Below are 19,780 nucleotides of genomic sequence, written 5' to 3'. Positions count from 1 at the left end.
GTGGCACCATTCCTGGGCAGGCTGCACTTTCTTTAGTGCTCGGCGACTCTCCTTACAGAGCGCACTCCTTGCACATGGGGCTCCCCCACACAGGGGACACCCTTGCAAGGCAGGGCCCTCCTTGTGGGCATCAGCACTGTACATGGGCCAGCTCCATATGGGTCAAGGAGGCCCAGGGTTTGAACCGAGGATCTCCCATGTGGTAGACGGACGCCCTAACCACTGGGCCAAGACTGCCGCCCTCTACATCTTTTACGTCTGGGTTTCATATTTCCTCATTAGATAAATAATTTCATTATACAATCTCCAAGGGGCATCCAAGCCCCAGATAAAGTTGAGATGCTCCCATTCAGGAATAGTCTTGTGGTACACCAAGCAGGTGATCTGGGTCAGTAAGACTTTGATATCATTGACGTCTGCAAGCACGTCATGTCCCCCATTTCAGACTGCAGTCGGCAGCAGCATGTCTTTCACATTGTAAGTGGGAGGGTAACTCTACAATTTATAAAAGGAAACAAGGGGAGGTTTGTTTTTTTAACACAGCCTCCATTAAACATGTAGTCACTTTGATATGAGTAGAAGAGATTAACTTTTGAAAATCACTATCAGATTATCTTATCAATTACCATTACCAGAAAAACCAAAAAACCCAAACCCACAGTGAAGGATAATGAATGCTAGTTATTGAGATGCTACCATATGCCACATGGGGCACCATGATGGGGCTGGGTCCACTGTGAGAGGCACAGCTCTCCCCACCTACCAGATGGCAGGCAGTGGAACCAAGGGCTTGGGAAGGTGCTTTGCAATTAAGGCCTCCCATGTTCTCCCTCGGGGATGGAAGGCAGGCTGTAAAAATTCTCTAAACATCAGGTTCCTCATCTGTACATCAGAGATAATAACAGTTATGTTGACTGTGGGCTATGTGTGGGAGGCTCTTTGTCTCTTTGGAGATAACCTTAACCTAAGCTGTCTGTCCTGACTTGTGGGAATAGAATGGTAAGAGACTGTGGTCCTGCCCTTGGTGACCATGGCAATGACACCAGTCCCAGGAAACAGTTTAAAAATGCGAAGTCTATAAACTTTAAATATTCAGGGGAAATGCAAACCAAATGTGCTAAAAGCTTATCTAAAATGTATGAAGTCCATGCTAAAAGCTTACCTAGGATGTGGAAGATACATGCTAATTCAAGCCTATTGAGAACTGAAACAATAGGACCATGTGACCATTCCTCTCTGTATAAAAGGAAATTGAAAATCTTGTTCAGGACTGGGGTTCAAAACAGAAAGCTCCCGAATCCAGCTGGCCATCAATAAACCATTTTTCCTTCTCAAAATCATTCCTGAGTTCTGGCCTTTCTATACACAAATAATTGAACCTCTCTCAAATTCTGCAACAATGTTAAGGAGGCAGGGGAAATGCACCATACACATGGTGGCACCACATTAACTTTACAAAGAGAGCCAAACTTGCTTTTGATGTATGTGGTTTCAGTCCTCATCAATTGTATAAATTTCTACTCTTTGATATAATAAAAGATAGTGTGAGATCAGATACCATAGAGGATTGTTAAAAGAAAAGCTTTAGCATCTGATTTTGTCACTTCAAATGACAGATATTAAATATGTGGCGCATTTAACAAGCTGAACAAAATACAGATTTACAGCACCTCTTAGTGCACCTGTTCCCTCTCCAATTGTCAGAGAAAATATCTCCATGTGAACTGTTCTTCTGCTGTACTCAGATGTGAATTTACCACTTGGTCAAATCCTGTCTTTCAGCATTTATATAAAGCTGAGTATGAATATAAAGGAAAAACTTGCCTATAACTCAACTAAACTCTTAAATTTGAATTTGGTATTGAGGGTCATTTCAGGACTTCAAAACTATCCACTTGAAAAGGTACCTCAGAAGGAGGGAAAAATGGATATGGAAAAACTCATTTCTAGCAACAAAAGCACAGAAATAAGTTAAAGTTCATTACTAGATAGTTGGTTAATTACATTGTTATAATATGTACAAACAGTATGTCATGCCAAAAATAATAAATATGAATATGAAAAGACAGATACACAAGACTGTTTCTAAAGAATGTTTATAAATAATATTAAGTGGAAAAATGTCAGAAATTAAAACAGAATAGGTACATGGTTACACTTATGTAATAACCTTATGTGGTTGAAGAGAAGGAGGAAATAATTGTAATATTAGGATACACAGTTTTGTTTTTTTGTTTTTTGTTTTTTAAAGATTTATTTATTTATTTAATTTCCCCCCCTCCCCTGGTTGTCTGTTCTTGGTGTCTATTTGTTGCGTCTTGTTTCTTTGTCTGCTTTTGTTTCTTTGTCCGCTTCTGTTGTCGTCAGCGGCACAGGAAGTGTGGGCGGCGCCATTCCTCGGCAGGCTGCACTTTCTTTTCACGCTGGGCGGCTTTCCTCATGGGCGCACTCCTTGCGCGTGGGGCGCCCCCCTCGCGGGGGACACCCTTGCGTGGCACGGCACTCCTTGCGCGCATCAGCACTGCGCATGGCCAGCTCCACACGGGTCGAGGAGGCCCAGGGTTTGAACCGCGGACCTCCCATGTGGTAGACGGACGCCCTAACCACTGGGCCAAAGTCCGTTTCCCGGATACACAGTTTTAAAGTGGCATTTAGAAAGTTGTTTTTAAGTCTCAAATGCTAATAAAAATGGAAATAGGCTCAACTTTTTAATACTACAATATGTATCAAAGTCTTAAAAATAGGCAAACACTTGGAAGCAGCTGTGGCTCAATTAGTTGGGCTCCCTTCTAACATATGGGAGGCCCTGGGTTTGTGTCCCGGGGCCTCCTCATGAAGGGAGGCTTGCCCGCATACTGCAGAGTGCCGCCTGACCCACCAGCACCATGGAGAGTCTAATCAGCAAAGTGATGCAATGAAAAGGGAGACAAGAAAAAACACAGAAGAGCACCTGATGAATGAACACAGAGAGCAGACAACAAGCAAGCTCAAGGGTGGGGGGAATAAATAAATAAATACAGACACATAAGAATGCACAAGAATGGACACAGCAGACAGCAAGCAAAAAGCCACAAGTGGGGGGCGGGGATAAAAACAAATAGGCCAACTCTCTGATCACTATGTGTTCTTCTTCAAGTGTATCCTAAGAAAAACAATCTGTCCAATGTATAAAGACCTATCTATAGTACAATATAGCACAATATATTCCCAGGAAGTTTTGATATTACAAAAGACTATAATGAGGAAGAGATTTTGGGGAGTGGTGAGGAGCAGGAGGGGGTGAGAGAGGAGGAAGAGGAGGACGAGGAGAAAAAAAATGTATGCAATGGAAAACTTTCTCTGCATTAAAATATTTTTAAAATTTAGTTTTGATCTGGACATTCTCACCCCCAGTGTCCATTCTTGCCCTCCTGCTTTCAGTACTAGTGTTGTAGAATCTGAGAGAGATTTGCATTGTTAAAATGTTTCCTGGGACAGGAATTGTTGCCATGGTCACCAAGGGCAGGACTGCAGCTTCTTACATTTCTATACCCACAAGTGAGGACAGACAACTTAGGTTAAGGTTATCTCCAAAGAGACAAAGAGTCTCCCCCCCATAGCCCACATCACTAGAACTGCTTAAGCGTTCACTGAACACCTGGCCACCCAGGTAGAAAGCACACCTCCCAGCCCCCCTCAAAACTCGGCATGGCCATCTGGCTCACTTCTGAGCTTCCTCCTGAACATCAAGCCCCTCGCCCTTCCTCCCTCCCCACTTCCTGTGGGCTGGAGCAGACATGGAGATGACCCAGTTTCAACCAGTCTAGGGAGGGTAGCACCCAGGGGTGGCAGAGTTACACTGTGGAGTACACTGGTCCCTGCATGACTTTGTGGCACACACTCACCACCCTCCACCACCATCCCAGACCACTGATCTTCTGTATTACGAGAAAGAAAGAAATTGCTTCATTAGCTATAATTTTGGGTCTCTGATACAGCAACTCAGCCTGTATCTAAAACATACAATCCTATTTCACTCAATAAAAAGGAATGTTAGAGAAGCATGTGTCCTAGGATCCTACTTTTGTAATGGGAATTATTATACCAAACAATTGTAAGATTATACAAAAATACTATCAGTGCCTACCCCTGGGAGGTACACACACAGGTGGTTTTTTTCATTGCACTCATGTATTTTCTAAAATATCATAATGCGTGTACCTTATGTTAAATGTCCTTTTTTAATGTTTTAAGGAATAATTCTTAGCAAGTCTTTTTTTTTTTAATCATTAGGTTGCAAACAATGGAGTATATCAGAGTCACCTGGGGGTACTTATTAAAAGTGCAGATCCCAGGGACACACCCCCTTTGATACTGAGTTTCAACAGATCTTGAGGAGAGCCCAAGAATCCACATTTTCACCTGCACCCAAAGTATTTCTGAGCAACAACAATAAAGATGTACTAGAACCAGCCTTCACACAGGAATGAGCACCTGGGCTTCGGGCAGGGTTCACAAGAGGACCAGAGAGAGAAACGAGTCACAGCTCTGGGGCTCTTTGGAATTTGTCAGGCTCTAATGAGAATAACATTTGTAAACTAAACTTAGCAGCCAAGTAAAGATGTAGGTTTTGGAGATGAATAACTGAATGTTAATTAAGCAAAAAGCAAACTTCTGAATGTACTGTGAATAAAATGGCCTTTGAGGGAACCTCCCAGCTCATACTACAAGAACCTCCAAAATCCACACCTGACTTGGGGCTCTCAGCTGCCAACACCCAGGCCCCACCCACCTTCAGCAGCCACTCCCTCCCAGCAGGCACCGGGGCTGCGTCCTGGAGCAGCCTGACCAAGGGGCCACCAACAGGTGGTGTGGCAGCCTCTGGTCAACAGCTCAGAGGAGGCGGGATCAAGGAAAGTGTCCTGTGAAGTCACTCTGCCAAGCAGCTATTTCCCTGACAAAGAGATGACACAGAAGGCACAAGGGTCAAAGGCAGGGCTGCCTTCTGCAGGGAGTCTGGGCATTGGAAATAGTTATGAAAAGAAATTCCAAAGTATGTAGAGCCTAAAGTCACAAGGTCACAAGTGGACCAGAGAGCACTGCTGGGGAACTCAGCCTGCAACTCTAACTCCAGTCAGCTGCCACTTAAAGGAGCGAGAACAAGAGCAGGGCTCCTCATAGGCTAGCGGGTGGTCATGGGTACTTTTCCAAGACCTGAGAATCAGGCACTTGCAAAGGTCACTGAGCTAGAGCATAGCCCAGGCTGTGCTTTAAGTCAGCTGAGTCACCCTCCACGCATCCTTAGGAGGGCACTAACTGCTGAGGCAACAGAATTTCACCCTTTCTGGCAAAAAGTCCTTTAGGGAAGAGAGGGGAAAAGGTTCAGAAAAGGTGGAGGGAAAAAGACAATTAAAAAAAAGAAATAAAATATCACAACCACACACACACACAAAGGTAGGAGAATTTGGGTGGCAGGTCTAGAAAGAAAACAAGTGAGTATAAACAGACATGTGACTAGGAGAACAGCAGGAGCCTGAATGAATGTGTGAATATGAGGATTTTTGAAGTTTTCAGGACACCTTAAAAGGTGAAAGTGCTGTGCAGCATGTACTGCACTACTTTCCATTGCAGGTGCCCCTGGGCTAAACCTCAGCAATCTGTCACTGAGTCACTGACATCTGAAATGCAGTCGACCCTCATTATTTCAGAGGCCACTGAGTTCACTAAAGTGCTGTCACATGGCAAAGGTTCCCCAATCTGATGAAGCAGAAGAAGCTATTGGGCAGCTGTTAATTTATTTCTTAAAATACAGATTCTCACTGCTCAGCAACCAAAGGGAGGGACAAATGATAGGTTGATAATAATAGGCTTAAGTTGTCTGTCTACTGATCTTCCAGGCATATTATGTATATAGGTTAATACTGAAATAAAAGCTCCTCTAAAATCATGCTTCCTGAAGCTACATAGAAATAAAATAAATCTGAGACTCAGTGAATAGCAGAACATCGAAGAGAAGGGAAGAGAGAAGAAATGAGTCAACACAATTACTCTTTGGTGAAAATGTGGCATGGTGTAGTATGCTCCAGAGAGGACAGCGAAAGCCAGACTAACACAATGAGGAATCCAGGACTCCGGGGAAGGAAATCAGCTCATACTTGTAAGCAGAGTGTCTTTCTACTTGGAAAATGTTTACAGAGAGGTACTGCATGGAATGCGCAGACCTTTCTAGCAATGATGCTACACAAACCTCCAACTTTGCTCCTGGAATACCTACCTGACCCCAGTGTAACATGTTTTGCACAGAAGTTCCAGCAGGACAGTGTGCTGCATACACAGCCACTCTAGACTGCAAAATAAATACATTGAAATATGAAGGAAAACAGTATGAAGGTGACATCAATAATATACATGTATTATCTTTTGAAACATTAAAAACTACAGAGTCATACCTCAAATATATGAGAGATTATGGGTGGGAAAAATTTTCTCAACTATAAATAAGTCCTATAAAATATGTACAACACACACACACAGGGTATATAGGAAGGAAATGAAAGGCAACAACATGGTAATTGTGCAGCCGAATGGGTTGTGATTATAGGTAGTTTTTTTCCTTGTTCGTGCTTCTCTGAATTTCAGAATTTTGAATACAATTGTCACCTTAATTTTATCAGCAGAAAAAAATAAAAAATATTATTTTTAAAAATCCCTGCCATCTTCACTCCAGAATTTTAAAACCTGTTTTCAAAAATAGAACATTACAAAATACATATATATTTAGGAACACCAGTATATTGCTGGCCAAAGGTATACATGTTTAAAAAAAATACACATGCACATATACATATATATGCATATATATGGAAACAGTCATTCAAATTTAAACACACAGTAATTTTTAAGAAGAAACAAATCTCTAGAATATCAGAAATTAACTTATTACAAATCTTCTCATTCAATATTTCCATATAGATACAACGTAGGAAGGTGATAACTGCCTGCCTGATGACCACAGCAAAGAGTATTCTAGGCACCTACTGAAATTACTCTCCCATCTCTGAAATGAAAAACCCTTTGGAGATCTAATGAGGTCATTCCTGCCTCACCTACATCATCTAATCCAAAAACATTCACAGACAAAAAAGATATTGAAAGCTTAAAGGAGTCAATATAAACATACATACCATATTTAAATTTTTCTCATTAAATCCACTCGGAACAAAAAGATTTCCACAAAGCTCCTTCAGAATGACATGGGTACAAATATGAGTACTAAGCCACTTCAAAAATGCAGTCTGGGGAGGAAATTCTTTGACTCCAAATAAATCCTATGAAAGAGAAACAAACCCAAGAATATATTCAGTATCTCTTTCTGTTACAAAGGTTTCCATGACACACCTTAGAAACAGAGATCAGAGGCAAGGATATCCTGGATGAACTCAGGAGTAAAATGACAACCAATGGAGATTCAAATAGGATACTTATGCCATAAATTTACTAAGGCAAAATCTGCTATTCTACCCCAATGTTATAGATATGTACCTAAATTCTCAAAATGAAGGAAAAGAGGCAGAAAATCTACTCATTTTACAGCTGCCTTGTATGATGGGAAAGGGTCTCAATGCTCACTCATCCCAGAACCATCAACAAATAGTTTTCACCTGACTGTGATGGACTGATCCTGACTTCTGAGAAAGACTTGAGGCTGTGACTGATTAGCAGTTTCTGTTGAGGGTACAACCGCCTAGTCTAATCCAAGATCATTAGCCAAATCTGGTCCCCTACCCATTTTTGAAAATAAAGTTTAATTGGAACACAGACACACTTATCTATCTATGTATTGGCGTTCACTACTTTCACACGACAACAGCAGAATTGAGTCAGGGCAGCATGAAGCTGAAAATATGTACTATATTTACTCTCTGGCCAGTTACCAAAAAATTGTCACCACCTGGTCAACATCATTACTGACCACTGGGCACTGAAACTGTGCTCAAGTAGGTTCAGTGTAAATATTATGCCCCCAAGGTAGACCTCCCCACACAAGTAGAGTAGAAAACAAATCTACCTTATATTGAACCCAAACTCACTTATAATTTACACTCTTGCTCATTCTTACCCTCTGGATGGTCAAGCAGGTGTGAGACATTCAATGCCTAAAAGGCAGCATGTAAATATAAATTAATAAAAGTGTGAAGGGAAAATGCCACCTGCTCAGTGTTTATGATTAGGGACTATTGACAACTGGGGAGAACTGGAAAGCTTGTGCTCTGTCTCAAGGGTACAACAGCAGCAGGTTCTGTCCTCTCTGGGGATAGGACTATGGGCCCAGTGGTGCACAGCTTCTTCCTCTCCCCCCAAAATAATCAGCTATCGAGATTTTAAATATTCCACTTTTTAAATGGTGGTATTTAAATTTAAAACATGTTACAGATCATATTCAACCCTTCTTCAAGGAAACTTGCCTCATGAACATACAAGCTTGTGATTTCTATGAAATCTGTCTTCTACAAGACACACCATCAAGATCTAAAGACCAACACCGGGTCGCCTTTCATTTTCCTGTTTTCCAGACTTATGACTCTAGAATTAGCTGGGGAGGTTGAGGAAGCAAATTTGGCATGCAGAGGTCAAGTGACATGAAAAGGCATTTTTATAAATGCTTGCTTTGAGACTACATAATGGTCACATGAGACAAAAACATGTTTGTGAGGCTCTCTATTAAAACAAATAGAAAGAAAGAAAAAGAACACCAAGCATGGGAAGTGGATTTGGCCTAACAGTTAGGGCATCTGCCTATCACAGGGGAGTTCCAAGGTTCAAACCCAGGGCCTCCTGACCTGTGTGATGAGCTGGCCCACACACAGTGCTGATGCATACAAGGAAGAGCTGTGCCATGCTGTGGTGTCTCCCATGTAGGGGACCCCACGCACAATGACTGCACCCCATAAGGAAAGCCGCCCAGCATGAAAAATGTGCAGCCTGCCCAGGAAAGGTGCCACCCACACAGAGCTGACAAAGCAAGATGATGCAACAAAATGAGATACAGATTCTGGGTGCTGCTGACAAGAATATAAGCAGACACAGAACACACAGCGAATGGACACAGAGAGCAGACAACATGGGGGAGCTGGAAGGGGAGAGGGGAAAAAAAAGAAAAAGAACATCAAGCAAACAAGTTAATAGGATTACCCATCAATGACCTGAATCACAATGACTCATTTTCCTTTTGACTGACATGGGATGTGAGGTTGACCTTGTACTTCAGAATGGCTACCCAGCACTAATGTGACAAACGCCACAAAATTACCCTGAAGGACAGAATATACACACATATATTATAAGGTGAATTTGGCTTTTGTATACAGGTGATATGTATACAGATCTACACATATCAACTTTGATTTCTTTATAATTTGTGTTTTGAGAAAGAATTAGAAGGAAAATTTAACATTCATAGAAGAAACATGCACTTGTCAGAGGAGCTAAATCAAAGGTTTCATGAATATTTGACCACTCACCTTGTCAATTTTCTGTGATACTACAAAACACAATAGTCTGGAAGAGATGATCCCAAATCCAGGCTCTTGCCTACATTGGAATCTAGAGGGTGATTTGTGAAGGACACACATCCCCAGGCCCCACTGCAGATTTAAGAAAACATTTTTTTCCAATGCAGAGAGAGAGTAAAACAAGAGAACAAGTTTGTATTTTTACATACTACTAATTCACAATCTCCAGGAATTGAGGTATTTGGGAATTTTTATTGTTATGAAGACCCCCCAGAATGGGGAAATGAGTTGCTCCTACCCTGTTGTTCAAAGATGAAATTGGTAGAGCTACTCTGAAAGGTAGATGTATTTAAGAAAAACCATTGTATTAGTCAACCAAAGAGGTGGTGACACAAAACACCAGAAATCTGCTGACCTTTATAAAGGGTATTTACTTGGGGTAGGAGTTTACAGATACCAGGCCATAAAGCATAAGTTACTTCCTTCAGCAAAGTCTATATGTGCATCTTGGAGCAAGATAGCTGCTGATAACTACCAGGGTTCAGGCTTCCTTGCTCCTCTCTTCCCAGGTCTTGCTTCTGTCCAAGTTCAGGGTTTTTCTCTTCCTGGGGCTTCCTTCTCTTTCTTCTGTGTGCTTATTTCCTGGGGCTCCAGCTTAAGATTTCAGCATCAAACTCCAACATCAAAAAACTTCTAGCATCAAAAGCTCCAACTCTGACCTTCATCATGGCCCTTTAATCTGTGATTCTCCACCCTACCCTGTGAGGGGAATCAATACCCTACTGATGCAGCCCAATCAAACCCTTATGATAATTTAATCATGCCCAGGTACAAAACAATGTACAAACATAATCCGATATCTATTTTTGGAATTCATAACTATATCAAACTGCTACAAACATGAATAGAAAACATCCTTCTTTTTATTGACAACAAAATGAAAACAGGAAGGCCTACATTTCCCACCACTGGCCAATTCTTCAAATCTGAAATGGAAGTGTCTGGGTAGGGGGAGGGGTGATCAATGTACCTTGAGGAGAAAATCTGGAAATTTTCCTAATATAATTAAAGGGTTAGTGCTGAATCTGACTGAAGCTACAGGAGCCAGGGCAAAAATCATTTTAATTCTTTTGTCCAGCCAAGGGATCCATGAAAATGCTATAAAACCTATGCAAACAAAAGAAAGAAAATATGAATTCCATGTTGAGAATCTGTTGGAAAAGGCAAGGGCTGCCCTTTTGTGTCAAAGTCTAGAGAAAGCTTGAGAAACACGTCAGCAATGCTGCAATCAGGGAGCAAAACACTTGAAATGGGGCCCATTTGAATTTCTATGAGGAAAAACACTAAGATTAAAAACGTAAAACAAATATTTAAAGAGCTTATTCCAAATCTCAACCTAGATATGCACTGACAGAAATCCATATTGCCTGAAGCAGAAGACATTCCCTGTTCCTTGAACAATTTGAACCTTGCCATGTAAAGACTATCCCCAACAGCTCCACCTGACCATCTTCCTCCCCCACTCCTCCTTCCTTCCATCCCTAAGGACTAGCAGGCCCTTCAGTTACATAACCACTTAAAAAGGAACTCATGCACATTTAGAACCTGTAGCTTTAAAATATTTCTTAGCTTCCTTTCAGGCCACTTCCAGCCTTAAACTAGACCCTAGAATGTCACCTGACAAAGAAGAGAGCCTAACCCCATTCCTAAGATATGCAAATATATTCAAGTTCCTTTTTGGTTTTATTCTTCCAAATTAGCAAAGAGTGTTTGGTGGTGGTGAGAGTGAGGCAATTTGACTGTACATACCAAGATATTGAAAAGCATTTGTACTTGCAGTATCGTAATTCCTCTAGAACTTATTCTAAGGAGATCATGCAACATGACCACAAAGCTGTTACATACAGTAAACAGTCTAAACATGCAACAGAAAATGGAGAATTAAACAAATTATGGTGCAGGTCTCCAAGCTCTTAACAAAGCTAAGAGTTTTGGGTTCTGATGCTCTCATATTAGAATTTGTTGACAGAATCATAGATATTTTCTATTTTCTTTAAACTTTGTTTTCTTTAAATGAACACCTTAATTTATAATCACCATAAATAAAAAATGCACCTAAATTTTAAAAACCATTTTTTAATAATGGCAGTATAACCTGGCAATCTTGCAGCTGGTTTGGTTCCATTAATTTTAAAGGTCAATGTATTATCTTGTATATATTTTTTAAAATCTGTAAACTTATAAAACTTCTTGTTTTTTACCTTTCAACATTCCTATATATTGTTTAAGTAATAAAATATATAATATATAATAGGCTCATCCAATTTCAACAGAGCCATATACAATGTTTATCCATTTTTATTATAATCTGAATTTGTAGAGAAAACCAAATATTACCAAAATTCCTTGCCCTATTAGTTATTTCTGCTTGGCATAAAACAACAACAACAACAACAAACAAACTTGTATGTGAACTAACATTTCTTTACATTTTACTTTTAAGGACAAATGCAGGGAAGCAGATGTGGTTCAAATGATAGAGTGTTCACCTACTATGTAGGGGGTCCAGGGTTCGAAACCAGGCCTCAAGGCCCATGTAGTTAGCTGGCCCATGTGCAGTGCTATCATGTGTAAGAAGTGCCATGCCATGCATGGATGCCCCTGAATAGGGGTGTCCCATGTGCAATAGGTTCACCCCGCAAGTAGAGGTGCCCAGCATGAAAATAGTGCAGTCTGCCCAGGAATTGAGCTGCACACATAGGGAGCTGATGCAGCAAGATGACACAACAAAGAGGGAGACATAGCTTCCTCATGCCACTGAGAAGGCAAGTGGACACAGAACACACAGCGACTGGACACAAGAGAGCAGACAGCGGGGGGTCGGGGGGGGGGGTGGGGAAGGGGAGAGAAATAAATAAAAATAAATTTTAAAAAAAGAACAAATGCAAGCTCTGCAATAAAAATAAGACATTAGATAAACTTTCCACCTTCATTACATACCTATTTTGGTGCCTTGAGAATGAGCCATGTAATACAATTGTTCTTGACCAGTTTTATTCAAAACATAGTTAACTGAAGTTGGTAGGTCATAATTGGCCATCTCATCGGAACTACAATCCAAAAAGGTACAGATTCACTGAAATATTACATACAAATAGAGCAGCCTACAAACAATACCAGCATATACATAAAGAATAATCACAAACTGACCACATCTGGATAAACCAGCGCTGAGCCAAGGAAGCAGAACATTCCCAGAAGCCCAGAAGTTCCCTTGAGCCCCCTTCCTGTCATGCTTCCCAAAGGTAACTCCTATCCTAGTTTTTCACACCAAATATAGTTTTATCATTCTTGGAAATTTTATATGAATGGAACTAAACAGGATGTATTATCTGATCTGACTTCAACCATGTCATAAAGTTATGGGTTGTTAGTTCTTGTTCCAGTGTGAGAATATACCACATTTTAATTTTCCAGTCCACTGCTGATGGGCATTTGGGTAGTTTCCAGTTTTTCACCATTGTGAACAGAGCTACAAGAAACATATGCCTGTTGTGTCTTTAGGTAAAAACTCTCATGCTTGCATTTCAAGTCCTCAGCAAGCACAATTTGACAGATGGGAAGCAAGCCTGGAGGAGACCATAGAGCTTGGGTCTCTAATGCCTGGTCCTGGGCACAGGATTCTGAAGCCCTGCAAGTGAGTAGTGCACACATGACTGAGTGTCACCCATGATGGAAAAAGCTGTTCATGAGGACTTATGATGGTCCAGACACTGGGCCAGATACTTCTCCTGGATCTTCTTTAACCTCCCAATTACCTTATAAGGTAGGTGTTTATAATCCCCATCATCAGATAAGGAAACTGAAGCACAGAGGACCTAGGGAATGTGTCCAATGTCATACAGCTATTAATTGCTAGAGCCAGAGGTAAGAGAAAGAAGAGAATTTCAGAGGTGAGAATTATTGGAAGGAAAAAAAATAACATTTGGAATTCATGTATATGGAGTAAGGGGAAGAAGAAGGGATAAAATTCACCCAGCAGCCTCCAAACCAGCAGGAATGACAAAATGACTCAAGAATTCTTAACTCCTGAACAAGTTGTACACCTATGATGTAATTGCTTATCTATAAGGTCCTCTACTGCTTTTTATTCATTTAAGGAGGTGTAAAACCTTTCACAAGACATCAGTTTCCCCTCTCCTATGACCTCAGAGTCACACTCTCTCTGCCTTCACTTCTGAAATCCCCACACATCTGAACTAAGGGCACTAAGGAAAGAGGCCCATGTTGTAACCAACTCAAATATACCTGAAAGCCCAAAATTCATCCTGAGAAGATGAAAGAGTCCTGTGTTTCTGAGACCAGGTGTTTCCCCGGCTGTTCCCCATCCACACGTCAAAACCAGCATCTGTGAGAATGAAGCCCAAGCTGCTGTTGGTGAGGTTAGAGACCCAGCTGCTGGAATTTGCAAGGAGGCCATGCTGCAGAAACACAACTGGCTTGGGACCTGAAAGACACTCACACCTAACAGTTAGCAGCACCAAGCTTCAAAGCAAATGTGATATACCTCTAAATGGATCATTTGTAAAAGATTCCAATAAATAATGAAAGAGAAACAAATTAAACTGTTGAGATAGCAATGTACTTCTACATAACATTAGTAAGAATGTTTTTAAACAGTGCTGGCAGGTTGGCAGTGAAACTAGACTATTTTTACATGCCTAGAAACAAGACACACTGGTTTGTTAATTTTTAAATATATTTTTAAGAACTTATAAATCATGTCTATAATGTGATCTAGTAATTAGATTTCTGAAAATGTATTCTAGCAGAATAAATCAAAAGAAAGAAAGCACTTCATAAGTATTAATTCACTTGAATATTCATATACATACATGTATATATGAATTAATTTTCTTCTCACCTGTCCCTGGGGAACTGTGACATAGTGGAAGTAACACAGATTTGGGAGCCAAGAAACCCTGTTTCATCTGGAACAAAACAGCCCTCGGCATGAGGGAGATGCAGTGGATATAACCCACTGCACTTTAGAAGTGCTAATTCTATTAAGCATCATGTGTCATCCACAAAGAAAACATTAAATCCCAGGGTAGAAAATCAGTGAAAACTGGACACTAAGTTGTTTGATTGCATGAAGGCAAGAATGTGCTGAAGAGACGAGGACATGGGAAACAGGCCTCTCTCCTGTCTGCCAATTCTCTCACTGCTCCCAGCAGGCACTGAAGGAAGGCAAAATATAGCTCTTGCACATCCCAAAACCCATCAAGGATTAAAGGATTTGCTGGCAAAAGAAGATCTCTGTGGGCGGGTTATGGCCTCTGCATTCACATTTTCTAGTCCTGGGTTCTTAAGATTTTTTGTTCAATGGATGCCTTTGCCAGTCAGGTGAAATGGACACTGCTGTAATTTATTCACTGCACACATTGTAAGTGAAGGAAATGCTAGGTTTCAGTTAGAGCCAGAAAAATAAAGTGAAGAAGTTGATTTACTTTTCAATTCAAATTCATGGAACCCAGGTTAAGAACCCATGTAACGGTGAATTGTTTTAATTGAATATTTTCTCACCTTGCTAAGACAAGCTGACTGAAATGATAATTACCTATTATTGAGTGCTTGTTCAACAGACCCCTTGGCCAGTCACTGCTGTAATTCATTCACTGCATACATTCATAAGTGTAGGTAATGCTAGATTTCAGTTAGAGGCCAGAAAAATAAAGAAGTTGATTTACCTTTTCTTTTTTTTTCTTTTTCTTTTTATTTATTTATTTCTATCCCCCCCACCCCCCACCCTGGTTGTCTGTTCTCTGTGTCTATTTGCTGCATCTTCTTTGTCCGCTTCTGTTGTTGTCAGCAGCATGGGAATCTGTGTTTCTTTTTGTTGCACCATCTTGTTGTGTGAGCTCTCCATGTGTGTGGCACCATTCCTGGGCAGGGTGCACTTTCTTTCACACTTGGTGACTCTTTTTTATGGGGTGCAATCCTTGTGTGTGGGGCCCCCCTACATGGGGTCACCTGGAGTGGCAGGGCACTCCTTGTGCACATAGACACTGCGCATGGGCCAGCTCCACACTGGTCAAGGAGGTCCGGGCTTTGAACCATGGACCTCCCATGTGGTAGATGGATGCCCTAACAACTGGGCCAAGTCCACCTCCTGATTTACTTTTTCAATTCAAGTCTTGGAATGCTGGTTGAGAACCCATATTCTGGTGAATTGTTTTAATTGAATGTTTACTCACCTTGCTGAGACAAGAGTGAAATGATAATCAGTTACTATTGGGTGCTTATGTGCTGTAGGTAGTTGACTGAAAATGCTGTGAATTTGGTTCTATTCCCAATTAACGGAATGGGGAATTGTGGCTAAGAGATGTCAAGCAACTTGCCTAAGGTAGAATTAGAGCTAGTAAGAGGTGAGCTGGGGATTTGAACCTAAGTATGTCCTATGCCAGGGTCTGTGCTTTTAACCACTTTGTTATAGGAAAGAAGGTTTAACAAGAGAGAAGTCATCCTAGAACATACAGAAGAAGCACAGGGAAGGATTGGCCAACAGAGGAAAGCTATTTTAAAGGGATGTGCATCAAGTGCTTGGAAGAAAATAATCCTTGTAGGTGGAGGAGATAGAGAATGGGGGCAGGGGCACCAACCTTGACCCTGCCTGCCTGACCATGCCCACTCATGCAGTTCCTCTGAGGACCAGCCTACTGCATGCACCCCAGCTCCACAAGGCCTAGCTTTGTCTGAGCAACAAAATGACAAGACAAGGGCTGCCCCCCTCAGATGTGCTCTAGGAAGACTGGGAACTGACAGCAAGGCCTAGAAGGATCAGATCACTTCTTGATCCAGAGATGGCAAGGGACCTTATCCAGATTATATAAGTCATTAACACAGAGCTGGCAAAGGGAAGCAGCACAATGGTGACAACCTGGCTTGGCCCAATGTGGGTGGATGTGAAGCAGGCATTACACAGGCTCCAAAACTCATTCTGCTGTGGCCCACAAGCCACAGGAGGAAGTTGATTGGGTGAGTGGGGAAGTTTCTCCTGCCTCCCAAGCTCCTGCCCTTCTCGACTGCAATGCTTGTCTCAACAAGCCTCCATGATGCTCTGAAAAGTTTGCAAAAACTACACTGTGCTCCAGGGAAGAACCAAAAGGATAAGTAAGCAGTAAGTCAAGAGTAGGGGCAAAAAAGATGGCTGTTGGCATGAGCCAGGCCTTGGCTTTTACTAGTTGTGAAACTTTGTAGGAGTTATTCGACGTCTCTGAAATACAGGTGTTCTTTCCTAAAGGGGGATGATAGAGTGCCTGATACCTATCAATGATTTAAAACAAAAATAGTTGCTGATGATCATAATAAATATATAATATATAATAAAATAGTATTAGCACTATAAAGAAAGATAAAATGAAGTACCATTCTTTAACTCAGAAAATCAGAGTAACCGTAAGACCATACCAAATGTTGACTATGTGTTAGGCTCCCTGTAAGGACTTTCATGCATTATCTCAAAAAAGCCACATGACAAGCTTCTGATGTGGCACAGTACACTGAATCCTGGACCCCCAAAGATGTCCACTTCCAAATCCCAGGAATTAGTTACATGGTAAAAGGGACTTTCTGGATATCGTTGACTAAGGATCCTGACAAGAGAGTATCCTGGGATGTTCAGAAGAACTCATTATAATCACAAGGGTCCTTATGAGATAGAGGCAAGAGGATCAAAGTCAGAAAAATGAGCTGCAACAATGGAACCAGGCCTTGGAATGACGGTCTACAAGCCAGGGAAGGTGTGCAGTCTCTACAAGCAGGAAAAGACCAGGGAACTGGGTATCCTCTAGAGCCTCCCAAAAGAACACAGCCCTGCTGTCACCTTGATTTAGGACTTCTGACCTCCAAATGTTAGATGATAAATCTGTGTTTAAAGTCACTGAGTTTGCGGTATTTTTCCCAGCAGTGCTAGGGAAACTAATACAACTGGAGACCAGTTTTTACCCCTATTTTGCAGATAAGGACTCTGAGAAACAGTGGGGATAAATAAGTGCCCATGGTCAAGAAGCCAGCAATGGTGGAACCTAGATTCTGATGCAGGTGGCATGACTCTTGGACCTGGCTTTAACTATGCACTGCATGGCCTCCCCAAAGAAGAGAGAGGCTGGGGAGTATCTTCAAGGGGGTGTCAGATCCCCCAAGTCCCTCTCAGCCTCCTTGCCTCAATCTACCCTCAGGGTTCTTAAATCCTGACATCCCCTGTGTGGGCATGAGGGGACAAAGCCCTTTATGAAACTGTGTGCTATATCTTGGGTGTACAAGCATTTTTTCAGAGTCTACCCAGTAGCTCCTATCCTGGCTGCTCACCAGACCCACCTGGGCAGCTTATTAAGTACTCAGCTTCCTGAGCCCATGTCCAGAGGCTCACAGATGAGGTCCAAGAGTCTGCATTTTCAAAATAGTTCCCCAGGGGATGCTGATGCAGCTGAGGTCTTTATCTTGCCTGGAACCACAGCTCCCTGGCCAGCCTGACAGCCAAGGTTCTCATGCTCTCAGATAGCAGAGGAAAAGGCTGGCATCTTGCTAATTTAGGAGGAGCCTTATAAACCAGAGCCTTCTAGAATAGCTTGGAAGATACGCTGTAAGTTGCTTAAGGGGCCCCTTAACCCCTGCAATGGCAGGATATACACAAAATGACAACAAGGACGTTGCTTATGATTCACACACATTCTTATCACTTTGTGTTGAGAAATTCAGTGATTTGCCCCAGGACACACCTTTCTGCAATGGTCTGTGAATATGAACAGTTCTGGAAGGCTTCATATCTATCAAAGTAGACACTCAGCTCTGTACAAACCCAAAGTTCAAGGGCTGGTTCAACCATTCCTAAGACAGGCTAAGAAGGAGGCTAGTGAACTCACTTTTACAGCCTAATTCTAATTTTGAAGAGGTGGCCCCAAAAACCAGCTGAAAACACTATAAATGAGTAACTGTGCTGAGAAGCCTCTGACATGAGCTCTGGGATCTAAGGGGATTCCTCTTAGATGAAATTCTGACAACTGGTGAATTGTCCTCATTACTAGTGTTTAGCCTAACTTGCCAAGCATGTGCAGGCACTGTATGGTTTACTTTAGAAGGAAGATGGTATAAGCAACTGGCTTTGAGGATGAGGCTACTCAGGCCTGGAGACAGAAAGTAACCTGCCCTGGAGCCCTGTGCTAGGAATGAGCCAGAGTTGAAACTTGAGCCTCCTCTTTTCAGGTCCTTGCTTTAAATACTGGTCTTTTTACCACTGGAGTAAGTGAGAAGGAAAAGTTTATCTCTAAATCTCTTCTGTCTAGAAAGTTAATAGAAGCCTGTCCACCAGGTTATGGGGTGTCTCTACCAGGGCAAAGACAAAGACAAGTTCTGGAGGCTGGGAACTTAGTCCAGCACCCCTATGAATCCCGTCCTCACTACCAACCAAGTTAGACAAGTTATTTAGCCCCTGGAAAGCTTGGTTTTCTCATCTATAAAAAAAGGATAGTAAGATAATTATGTTGAGTTGTCTGAGAACTCATTTAACAATCTCCACTGACCCCAGCACTTTGCATGTACAATGCAGTTTCAGGAGTCTGCACCCTCTGCTGCTTCTTGCAGCCTCATCTTACACAGTCGTCCAGCTGCAAAGGGATGACCCTCTGCAGGAGTGAATACAATGGCATCTGTACCACAGAGCAGGGAAGGAACCATCCCTCTTCAGAATGCTTTTCTCCCCACCACCAGCCAGAGACAGCATGATCATTAAGCTCCATGGAGGCAGTGATTTGGTCTGTCTTCTTTCCTGCTGCACCCATAGCATTTAACTCAGAGTATGGCACCTGGCATGAAAGAAGGAAGGAATAAATGATGACAGAAAAAAAATTACATTATTTATTGTCCATTACCTTCATTAGGTTAAGAAACCCATAGTTTCTGAAGAGTGTCCTGATATGACTTGTGGATAGGCTTGCCATGCACAATGGCAAATAGTTGCTAGGAGGGCTACAAAAATCTCCCAGTCTCTGCCTTCAAAATTGCTGTAGGGAGAAGTTTTAGGGAGGGAGAAATACACTAACAAGTCAACCCTGAAGCAGATAAACAGAAGCATATCAAGAGCGATTCATTTGATCAGAGGAAGGGGTTTCTGCTTCCCTTGAGCAATCAGGGAGAGCTGGAATTCAAGTTGAGCCTGGAAGGATGGAAAGAATTATTATTTTTAAAAAGACAGAGTCTTTCTGCCACCTTTCCAATCCACCACAATGGTG

The 19,780-nt window shown here is 41.8% G+C and overlaps 1 pseudogene; it reads right to left on the bottom strand.

Annotated features, from left to right (window-relative positions):
* Positions 1 to 252: 252 nt before the first annotated feature.
* LOC101425362 (lysosomal acid lipase/cholesteryl ester hydrolase-like) lies at positions 253 to 13,987 on the bottom strand (annotated as a pseudogene).
* Between the last annotated feature and the right edge of the window lie 5,793 nt (positions 13,988 to 19,780).

This window comes from Dasypus novemcinctus, chromosome 6 (assembly GCF_030445035.2).
Source record: "Dasypus novemcinctus isolate mDasNov1 chromosome 6, mDasNov1.1.hap2, whole genome shotgun sequence".
In the NCBI taxonomy this organism is placed as follows: domain Eukaryota; kingdom Metazoa; phylum Chordata; class Mammalia; order Cingulata; family Dasypodidae; genus Dasypus; species Dasypus novemcinctus.
The sequence above is the reverse complement of the archived record's forward strand: the minus strand, read 5'-3'. Positions and strand labels throughout refer to the sequence as shown.